Source organism: Pelodiscus sinensis, chromosome 10 (genome assembly GCF_049634645.1).
Source record: "Pelodiscus sinensis isolate JC-2024 chromosome 10, ASM4963464v1, whole genome shotgun sequence".
Classification (NCBI taxonomy): domain Eukaryota; kingdom Metazoa; phylum Chordata; order Testudines; family Trionychidae; genus Pelodiscus; species Pelodiscus sinensis.
In genome coordinates, this window is record NC_134720.1 from 55,579,653 (window position 1) to 55,591,714 (window position 12,062).

General features: G+C 47.9%; 1 protein-coding gene across 11 annotated transcripts in view; it reads left to right on the plus strand.

Annotated features, from left to right (window-relative positions):
- The window catches only part of DLG1 (discs large MAGUK scaffold protein 1), a 360,129-nt gene that overhangs the window by 127,754 nt on the left and 220,313 nt on the right, over window positions 1-12,062 (plus strand). The window lies entirely within an intron of this gene.

Consider the following 12,062-nt stretch of genomic DNA (forward strand, 5'->3'; position numbering starts at 1 on the left):
TCAACCCAGTCAGGGCTTTATCAAGCTGAGACTTAAAAATCTCTAAGGATGGAGATTCCATCACTTTCATAGGTAACCCATTCCAGTGCTTCACCACCCTCCTAGTGAAATAGTTTTTCCATTGCTCCTTGTTCTGCCATCCATCACTTCTGTGAACAGCCTTTCTCCATCCTCTTTGGAACCTCCCCTCAGGAAGTTGAAGGCTGCTATCAAATCCCCCCTCACTCTTCTCTTCTGCAGGCTAAACAAACCTCAGTCTCTCCTCGTAGGTCATGCGCTCCTTCCCCCTAATCATTTTGGTTGCCCTCTTCTGGACCCTCTCCAATGCGTCCACATCCTTTTTATAATGGGGGGGGGGGGAGGGCCCAGAACTGGACACAATACTCCAGATGTGGCCTCACCAGAGCCGAATAAAAGGGAATAATCACTTCTCTGGATCTGCTGGCAATGCTCCTCCTAATGCACCCTAATATGCCATTAGTCCTCTTGGCTACAAGGGTATGCTGTTGACTCATATCCAGCTTCTCATCCACTGTAATCCTCAGGTCCTTTTCGATCAGTTGATTAACCAATAAGCAAAAGCTTATAGGTTAATGCTACAGACTACATGCATTTTCCCCCCATGTCTTGCCAGTAAATTTTTTAGCAGGCTGGCCAGCAGCCCAGCTCAGTGCTGCCTTGCACTGGGTTCTGGACCTACCTCTGCTTCTGCTTCGCATTTAAAGTGTTTTAGGAGCCAGGCAGGCATTCACCCTGGCTCAGTTCCGGCTTGCACTGGGTCTGGGAGCTCAGACCCTTTCCTCTCGGACAGAGGCTGCCCGGGGACTATAGAATAGTCGACTAACTGATAAGAATTCATGAGGTTAATTGATTATTCAATAACTGATATTTAACATCTCTAGCTTGAAGTTGTAAATGTAAGAACAATCTTTTAAAAAATGGTTACTCTGTAAGTCTATGGGAGTGCTATTTCTGAAATATCCTTTCCTTTATAACAGTGTTTCTTAAACTTTTTAAGACCGAGGAACACCAAACAACAATTTTTTTTCATGCGGAACACCAAGGATTTTTTGTTTGGGGGGTGAGGGGGAGGCACAGGTTGAAGGGGAAAGTTATTGAGGGGAAAAGATTACCTGCCCCTTTAAGTGTGGCCATTTTGAATTCTGTTGTTCTCTGTGGCACACCTCCGACTGCCTCATGGTACACTGGTGCACCGCAGAACACAGTTTAAGAAACACTGCTTTATAATGTAATAGAATTTGTAAAAGACAATTAAAGGTTGCTGATATTGTGTGTAAGTGTTTGTAAGATCAGGACATTACTGTTTTCAGAAATCACTATTCTAAAGTGAGAGTTTGTCAGGGATTATTTAATTTGTGTTCTCTGCCTGAGGAATTAATTAGGTTTTATATCCTAAAATAGCAAAGGAGATGGGAATATTTCAAAGGTATTATTGAAGGAGTTTATCTTGGAAATAAAATTTAGTATCACAATCTATATTGCTACATATGATTTTAACACATTAAAGTGTGTAATGGCTTGAAGATTGTTGGGTGTGGGAATGACTCTACAGAGTTTGCATAATCAATTGCCTCAGTGCAAGTTCCACTTGGAATTAAATACTCTGCCAATAAATTCTAAAAAGTTCTCAATATACTGTATTAGGTGATATTCAAATCTAATGGAAATTACACTATTAGAGATAAGTGGGATCTTTCTACACTGACAAAACCAGAAAAATTGTAAGCTACCCATATTTCAAATAATGTTTCTGTGCTTCGAAGTATGTGGCTTTCAGAAGTCACTGTGAAATACCATAGACTAGATAGGTGATATTATTCTAATAAAAGATGAGATGAGATGGCAGGTAAAATACAAGACTGGGTCACGCTACTTTGTAAATTTCTTACTGTCTGCAGCTTTGTCTTCTACTCAGTTTTGGATCCTGACAGAAATAATAATTAAATATTACTATGGGGTGGTGCCCCTGCTTGCTACGCCTTGTGAATGCCCCTGTCTTTGGTGGTAAGCAAGCCTGGCTCAACCCTGCTGGCTGGGGGCCGTGCTAGCCCTGGCCTCTTAGGGGACCCCCCCCCCCAGCTGTTGGGGAGGGTCGGGTCAGGGGACACACCAGATGCAGCCGCTGGGGAGGGGAGGGCTGGGAGCTGTGCCAGCCCTGGATCCCCCAGGCCATAGCCCTGGCCTCTGAGCCCCCCATCTCCCGTCCTGGCCTCCCCCCAGCTTCTTGGGCCTCCATTCTCTCCCTGGCCTCTTGTCCTCCCATCCTCCTCTTCTTTGAGACATGTCCCCGAGGGTGCTCCACAGCAGGTGTAACTGCACCCCAGTGCTGCAGAGCAGATTCTTAATAGGAGTGCTTTGGGGTGCACAGCTCCCCCCGGCACCATCGTGCATGCGCAGCTACCCTCTCTTCATTTCTTTCATACCATCCCCGGCTCAATACGGACCTCCACAGTGCTCTATGAACCTCATTAGTTCTTACACAGTCAGATAAATTAGTTAACTCCAAGTTCTTCTCTCTAGTTGTTTCTGAGGTTCTTAAAACCAAACCAAACCACTGTTCACTTCAATTGGCATTTCCTGCCGCTTTAAGATAAACTGGAGAGATGCCTCTGGAAATTTCCTACCTCTGGAAATTTCCACTACATGCATCTGACGAAGTGGGTCTTTGCCCACGAAAGCTTATGCTCCTACACTTCAGTTAGTCTATAAGGTGCCACAGGACTCCTCGTCGCTTCTGGAGAGATGGGCTCCCCCTGGGTTTAAATGCTGCACAGACTGCAACAATGCGATGCTGGCCTCAGACGGCTACGATAAATTTGTAAAAGGTCTCGGTGATTCCCATGTTCAAAGGGGTTGCCCACACAGCGCTAAACTTAAGGCCTGGGCGTGGAGACACAGAGACCTCCTCTTAAAAATGATTATGATAAAGAAGGGCAAACACCCTTTCTCACACATGGGCTGTCAGCAGATTGCTAAGCATAAAGGAGACCAACCACACAAATCCCCAAAGAAATGGGCCAACTTACTCCCATCAGATCCACTCTTGCCTAAACAGCACTTCATGGAGAGGCAGACAGTACTGCTGGCTGACAGCTCACTACAGACATGACTCACATGATGCACATTCGGAGGCTACAGGTTACACAGTGCCTGCCTCACAGAACTCGTTACTGAGCACAACGCTGAGCAGCACTGCTCCTGAGATCATGGTGCAAAAGGGGTTACTACGGCACTGCAACAGCTGACAGGGCAGCCTATCAGTGCCACCCTGCCTTTGCTAACCCAGCAACTTCTCATGCTGCATGCTCTGCTTCTGGAATATCACAGATGCTAGCACCTCTTGAAACATGATCAGCCTCAGCCCCTTTTACTCCTACCATTACCTACCAGCATTAGAGAGACCTGGCGGTCTCCTCATCCTTCAATTCACCATTCTTAAGCACTGACAAACCATCTTATTCACCGTGGTCCAAATATATGTTATCACCTATTGTGCTATCAGCTGATGACGATGAGGAGCTAGGAGTTTTCTCACCCCAGCTATCCCCACGCACAGAAGCATTGGGATATTAGAGTCATTCTTACTTTCCTGATCCTACCGTGTAGGCATGGGCCCGTGGGCCCATATCCATGGATACCACCACCCATGCCTTATCCACACCAATGGCAGTACTGGAGCCCATGGCCTCAACATCACAAAAAGAGGCACTTTTTCCCCTTAGCCCAATCCCCTTGAATTGAGAGGGAATGGGGTGAAATTAACAAACATCACTCCACCAGTTTGGGTCTAGAGGCATTGCTTGACACAAGCTTACCGTCCATGACGGGTGGGGCTATCATGCCACTGTCCTTGGCAACTGCTGAGCTCTTCTCCTCCTTTCAGGAGCCTTTTAAGAGAGTTGCAGCCGATCTAAATATCAACATGGAGGAAGTGCAGGATACACAACATGACCTCACAAATATTCTTCAGGCAATGCCTTCTTCAAAAATCACCTTGCCCATTAACTCAGCCATAATGGAACATGCCAAAGTTCTTTGGCAAACCCCTGCCTCAATCTCTCCCACCTGTTAAAAGGCAGACTGCAAGTACTAAGTCCCATCTAAGGGGTCAGAGGAGTTGTTTACTCATTCACCACCAAACTCCGTAGTAGTCAACGCTGCTAAGCAAAGAAATAAGCAACAACAAAACTGTTCCACACCATCCGACAAGGATAATAAGACTTCATACGCTTGGTCAAAAAGTGTACACCTCAGACACATTGCAAATAAGAGAGGACAACTGTGCAGAGCTTCTCAGTAAATATGACTTCAGTAAGTACACAAAGCTTAACACCTTTATTGATGATACCGTAAAATCTTGAGTATAATGCACACTTTTTTTCCTGTTTTTTTTTCGGGTCAGAACCGGGGTGCGCATTATACATAGGAGATTTTCTGTTAGTTAACTCACCCTCCCCTTTGCACAGAAACTTTCCAGCTTCAGCGCGGTGCCCCACCAGACTCCCAGACAAGGCGAGGAGCCGGCGGCACCGCCAGATTGCAGCTCCCTGGCTCGCTGCCTGCCCGGTCTTGGCACGGCGTACGGGCAGCTGGGCAGGGGGCCCCCACGGCAGGCACAAACTCAGCTGGGTAGGGGGCCCCCACCACAGGCACGAGCTCAGCTGGGCAGGGGCTCCCCACGGCAGGCGCGAGCCCAGCGCGGCACGAGCTCAGCTGGACAAGGGCCTCCTGCAACAGGCACAAGCTTAGCTGGGTAGGGGGCCCCCGCAGCAGGTGCGAGCTCAGCCAGGCTCCTGGACAAGGCGACGAGCGCCCTGGCTCGCTGCCTGCCTGGTCTCAGCGCGGACAGTTGGGCGAGGGGGGGCAAAGGGCCCTGCGGCAGGCATGAGCTCAGCACGGCGCACAGGCAGCTGGGTGGCGGAGCAGGGGATGGCTCCCCGGCGCTGCGCGTGCGTTTCCTGGGCAACCCTGCAGGTGGGATCGGCCCCTTCCTTCCTATATATACTGTAAAATCGCGAATATAATGGGGGTGCACATTATACATAGGAGTTCACTTTTTTCCAGAATTCTGACATTGAAAAGGAAGGTGCGCATTATACTCGCGATTTTATGGTATACTAGATGCAGAAAAGACGCAGTTTAGAGCGATCATCGCAGAGGGCAAGGCAGTATTGAGGACATCCCTTCAGGCTGCCCCTGACGCAGCTGACATGGCTGCAAGAACAACAGCCATGGCAATTGTCATGAGTTGTGCCTCATGGTTTAATTCCTCCGCCTTCCCTCGTGAAATCCAGCTGTTTGTGGAAGATCGGCTGTTTGAGGACGTAAAGTTCTTCCTATCAAAAACCAACAATGTCCTCCTTTCCATGAAGAATTCCAGAGCTACGTTACACTCTCTTGGCATTCAGACACCTGCAACAAGGAGAAGGCAATATAGATACCAACCATACCAGAGGCTAAGATAACCACAATCCACATATAATTATCAATGGCCAAGATCACCCGCCAAACCAACAATGTGGCCATGGTAGACAGCAGCATCGATGTACTCTGGCCAATACTTCCAACCACTCGCATCAGCCTAATAAGCAATTTTGAGGTCTCTCTCGAGAAACTGAAAACCATCTTATATACTAGGAGAGCTTTCACTTACCATCTTCTACCATTTTGTAGCAAATGATGTAACATTACATTTGACAAGAGGGTGCTACAGACAGTTACTTTTGGATACACCATCCCATTCTTCTTCATCACCCCCACTCCGCCCTCCCACCTACCTATCCCATCCCGTTCCTCTTTAGGGATCCCTCTTATGAGACTATACTACAGCAAGAGGTAGATAACTTTGTACAATTGTATGGTATAGAACCCGTTCCCCCAGAGTTTCAGAGGACCAGATTTTATTCCCATTACTTGCTCATCCAGAAAAAAACTGGAGGCTGGCACCCAATTCTTGATTTGTGGGCCCTGAACAAATTTGTAAAGAGGCAAATGTTCAAAATGGTTACATTATCCACCATTATCCCTGCTCTGGAGCTCGGTGACTGGTTTTTCGTCTCTTCACCTGTAAGACATACTTTCACGTGTCCATTCAACATACTCATAGACAGTTCTTTGTTTCACCGTAAGTTTGCAACACTACCAATATACAGTGCTGCCCTTCAGACTTTCCATGGCGCTGAGGGTTTTCTACAAGGTGCTAGCTATGGTCACAGCCCACCTCAGAAAACAGGGCATTATAATTTATCCATACCTCAACGCTTGCCTTATCAAGGCAAGAACCAGACATGATTCCTATCGCTGCACCCATCTGGTACAACAGTGCTTCCAATCACTGGGACGTCTGATAAACGAGAGCAAGTTAGTCCTTGTGCCCACTCAGTCCATACAATTCATTGGGGCTCGCCTCAACTTGTCCTTAGCCATCGCCTCCCTATGTCCTGAGGCTCAGCGAACTAGTTCATTTGCTTTGCGTAATGCCATGTGTCACAGTCCATGACGGTCTACAACTCCTGGGACATAAGGCGTCTTGCAACCCTGTTGTCCCCAATGCCTGTCTGTTCATTAGGTATCTTCAGGAAAGACTTTGATCGACCGACAAGCCTAACCTGCACTCAATGGCCAAAATATTGTCAGTCCCCAACATAGTTAAAAAGATCATTGCTATGGTGGATGAAACCATACAATTAATGCAGTGGCATACTCTTTCAAACTCCAGACTCCACAGTGGTCACCACCACAGACAACTCTCTCATTGGCTGGAGAGAACACATGAGACCTTACAACGCAGGGCCTATGGACACCAGCAGAAAGGACACTACATATCAATACCCTTGAGCTCATGGCTGTTTAGCTTGCATGCCGGCATTTTCTTCCCCACATCACTGGAATCCACGTTAGAATATATACGGACGATATGGCCTGTATGTATTCCACGCTCTATGCAAGGAAGCCATAGCACTCTGGAACTGGTGCCTGACTCGTGGCATCTCCATAAGTGCGTGCCACCTCCTCAGCACCCTAAACACAACAGCATATGCCCTAAGCCAGGGGTGTCCAAACTTTTTTCAAAGAGGGCCAGATTTGATGAAGTGAACATGCGTGAGGGCCGACCATTTTGCCTGACATTCTTTGAACCATTAAAATTAAATGCAAATTAACTATTTTATGCAAAGTTTATTGCAAACGGCATACTTTTCATTTCGTCACATGGATGACAAATCTAAACAGGTGTTAAATCACTCTGCCTTTCATATCTGAAGGCCAGATGAAAAAAAAATCCAGGAAGCTGAAATATATGTCAGGAACATTGTAAAGTACATTACATATTATTGGTAATAAAGGTTGTCTGTCAACTTTTAAGTTCAAAAAATATGAACAGGAACATAACACCACGTATATATGTTGTGTCCAAATATATTTATAACTGATTTAGACCAACTGACATTAACTGAGATTTTACAATGTATTCATCTCAATACATATGGATTCGTTGGGGGCCATAAAAGATAGATATTGCCAAATTACCTGTGGGGCCGTATTAAACCGGAACACGGGCCGCAATTGGCCCGCGGGCCGGACTTTGGACATGCCTGCCCTAAGCAGAGCCCTACCTCGAGATCACGAGTGGGAGATCAACCGTTCAGTACTGATGGACATATTCGCACAGTGGGAATACCCTCTCATATATCTGTTTGCCACCCAAGTGAAAAAAAAATGCCCATTTTATTCCTCCAGGGCAGGCATGAGGAAGCATTTTCTTAGAGATGCTCTCATCCTCAAGTGGAACGCCCCTTTCTCTATGCAATCCCTTCCGTTCCCAGCCTCAACTGAGTACTCATCAAAGTATGGAGAGATAAAGTGAGGATTATCCTAATAGCACCTTGCTGGCCCCGTCAACCGTAGTTTCTCCTCCTGAGCAAAATGGCCATTGATGACTGATCACACTCCCACGCAACTGGAACATACTATTTACACCGGGAATTGAGCTTCTTCAGTGACTGGTTTTCCTGTGGGTGTTCCGTTCAGATTTGAGGCATCCTTGCACCGCTGATCGGAGGATTTTGGTGAGCAGTGCTCCTCTCGCTGCGCCTGTGCACCTAGTATCTCATGCCCTTGCCGTTCGTTGAGTGCGTGCATAGCATGAGCCCCATCAGTTCATTTTCTACCGTCCTTGGCTGAAGACAGAGTCAGAGCAATGCTCTTCTTCCTGACAGAAAAACAAGATTATTAGCAGTAGTTTAGAATCTTTTCCTCATAGTTTATTCAGTTATAGTTAGCTTTATCATACAGTGTTAAAAAAAACAAAAAACCAAAAAAGTGCCGCCACCGCAGCTTTTCTTCTTCAACATGCTGGGTTCCCTTGGCTTTAAAAGATGCAACTTGTGCCAAGACTCTGTCTATTTCTGATGGCCATGCCTCCTGTATTAAATTCCTGGGAGAGTCTCATGCAGCACACAAGTGCCCTCACTGTCAGAGCATAACAGCTAGAGCCAGATAAGACCGCGAAATGCGGCTTAAAAACCTACAATCTACACGGGACAAACCCGAGGACACATGGGGACAGCAGAAGCTCGCTGACAGGGCTGCTTCACCACCTCGCAAAGGCTCACAAGCCTCATGGGCTTCCCTGTCATGCTTATTACCAGCGGTGCCCAGAACCCCTCGTTCTTCAGTGCCATCAGTCTCCGGCACTGTGGAGAAACGCAAGTCTGCACCAGCCAGGAGAACTGAGTCAGAACTTAAGCGCACCGCGCTGGTCGGTGCCGCTTAGGCAGCGGCACCCATGAAGCCACATATGTGCCGCTACCACCAGCTCATAAAAGTGCCTCTACGGTGCCTGAACAAACGGTTCAGACCAAACTTGACCGCATTTTGGCACCTCAGCATAAGAAAGCACTGTGCAAGACTCAGCACTTACAAAAATTGCCTCAGCCAGGCACACCACTGAGATCAGGAGCTTGGTCACTGCTCTTCTCAGTGGTCTCTCATACCCAGGGGCATACTCATATTCCAGAACGGGCTCCCCACTCTCCTATGCTGCTCTCATCAAGAACTGATTATGGCAACGGCCATAGGAGCAGATTTTCATCATGCCATTCATTTCCGTCCGGATCAATGGCTTCTTGGCATTCATATCGGGATCATTCTCTACAACAATACCCCATGTGGAGCAACCAGCCATGGATGTATCCCTCACTACAGTTCCAGCCTCAATGGGCCTGTGGTGGGTCCCTCTCTCTGGCTCCCTCCGATGGGCGAGGAAAGACCCCCCAAGTCCAAAAATCCCCACACAGACTATTCCTTCAGAACCAGGCCCACCAGTCTGGGCGAATAAGTCCTGAACCAATAAACACAGTTTTAGACTGGCCCCTTAAGGCCAGGCCCCCTGGCCTGAGTCCATAAGCAGAGTCTTAAAAAATGCAATTTAAGAATGGCCCTTTAAGGCAAGGCCTGCAGCAGCAGATCAGAGATACAGCAGGGCTGTACCCTTGGCAGGGGGGACCTGGGACCACCCTACTCCACCGGGTCCCAGCCCAGGGCCCTGTGAGTGGCAGGAAGGCGTGCCACTCCCTCGGCGGGAAAGTTCTACCGAAGCGTGCCGAGGTTTCCGGGGTGGGAGAGGCTGCTCCCACTCCTGCCCTGGGCCACTTCCTACTTGGTCCAGGGGGATCACTTCTCTTGTACTTGCCAGGTTCTCAGCCTTCCCAGGGTGATGTCTCCTTGGCAGGCAGCCTCTGCGATGCCCCCCCAGCCTCAGGGTCTCCTTGGGCTTCTTCTGGGGCTGCTGGTTGCTGCAGGTCAGGAGCTTCCCTCGTAGGTCCTTCTTCTCCAGCCGCCCGCCCCGACTGAGCCCTTCCTTGGGCTTTTATAGCTGCGCTACAGCCTGGGCTTGCCCAGTAAGGTTGCAGGGGAAGGGCCTCTGCAGCCAGGCAGCCCTTGCTAGGCCCTTTGCCTTCAGTGCGGGGCTGCTTCACTCCGTCACAGGGCCCCTTGGGAACGATGGCAAGGGTATCGGTCACCGTCTTCCCATGCCTGTCAGTCAAGAGATACAGCGCCTAAAGCACACAACCGCACACTTCTGTGCGCTCCCCATCCATATCCGTGCATTCTCACTGTCTCACCCATCCTCAGTAATGTCACAAGCAGGTTCCAATGATAACGATAACTTACCCCATTTAGACTCGGAGGGCTTCTCACAGAACCCCAGATCCTATAGACTAGATGAAGCAGTCTTTCCAATATTGCTCTCTCCACTGGCAGATGATGTAAAACAATTTCAAGAACTATTCAAATGGGTAGCTCAGTCACAGGACAATACACTTCAAGAGGTACAAGACAAACAATACAAATTGCTGATGATACTACAACCTACTGCATCCTCAAAGATAGCCTTACTCATCAACTTAGCTATCCTGGAGCCATCGGACGTGCTGTGGCAAAATCTGGCCTCTATCTCCCCCCACAAACCGTCGGACCAATAGAAAATATTTTGTTCCTCTTCACACATCCCCAGCCAAACTCACTGGTTGTAGACTTGGTTAACCATAAGGGGGTAAGAACCCACTATTTAAGTCTACACCCTGTGACAAAGAGCATAAGCAGCTAGATACCTTTGTCCACAAATTATACTCTTCTACCACCTTCCAGTTCAGGATATCAAATTATACAGCCCTCTTGGTCAACTATGATCATGCCAGCTATGCCAAACTATAGGATCTGCTACAGGACCTTCCTGACATTGAGACTGCACCTTCAGTCCATCATAAAGGATGGTTTATCTATAGCAAAAACGGCCCTCCAGGACGCAATGGATGTCGCTGACACTGCAGCTAGAGCCCCAGCCATCATAGCATGTAGGGCCTCGTGGCTGCAGTTATCAGGGGTCCCAAAAGAATTGCTATCAAAGGAGTTCCTATACTCAATGAAGGAGACTCAGACCACACTTTGGGGATGTACATCTCACCTAGTAAGAAATGCAAGTACGCCCCATGCCAAAGGCCAAGGGACTGTAATTATAACTATTACAGGCAAACCCAAAGACCATATGGCAACAGGCCTAAGCAACAGAAGGAGGACTCAGCAAAATCAGTTTTCCTCTACTCAGTCGACCTCACACAAGCAACAAATTTGAAGTCTTTGTCGGACATCTGACTGACAGCTCCACAATGCCAGTGCATTCCAATGCCACCTTTCTTTACCCCTGAAACTTTTCTATCAACAGTGGGGCCAAATCACTACAGACAAATGGGTCCTGGAAATTATCAAATTGGGTTATACAATCCCCTTCACAACCATGCCTCCTACCCAACCCCCTACCCTGTCCCTTTTCAGGGACCCATCTCACGAGCCCGCATTACAAGCAGAGGTGCAAAAGTTCCTCACCATAGGGACAATAGAACCTGTTCCTGCAGAATATCGAGGAAGAGGGTTCTTCTCCAACTATTTACAAATAGTCAAAAAGACAGGGGGATGGAGACCAATCTTGGATCTCAGGAAACTCAAGTTCCTCCTTAACACAAAATTCAGGATGGTGACCCTGGCAACTATCATACCTGCAGTGGACAAAGGGGACTGGTTCTCAGTCCTCGACCTTCAAGACACATATTTTCATGAAACCATCCACCCGGCCCACAGGAGGTTTCTCAGATTTGTTCTAGGTCAAGACCATTACCAATACAGGATCCTCCCCTTTGGTCTCTCTACAGCCCTTCGAGTGTTGTCCAAGATGCTAGCCGTAGTCACAGCCTTCCTCAGAAGACAGAACATCATCATCTTCCCTTACCTTGACGACTGTCTTATCAAGGGCTCCACTCATCAACAAACTACTAACTATGACAACCGCTACCTGTGAATATTTTTCCTGTTTTGGCCTGCTTGTCAATATGCAGAAGTCCATCATACAGCCCACACAAGATAGAATTTATCGGGGCACTCCTAGACTTGGTGACAGCAAGAACCTACTTGCCACCACAAAGATTCAAGGCAATTTTTGACCTCATTTGGGGAGTCAAGCAAACTCCTTTTTCAACGGTCCAGAC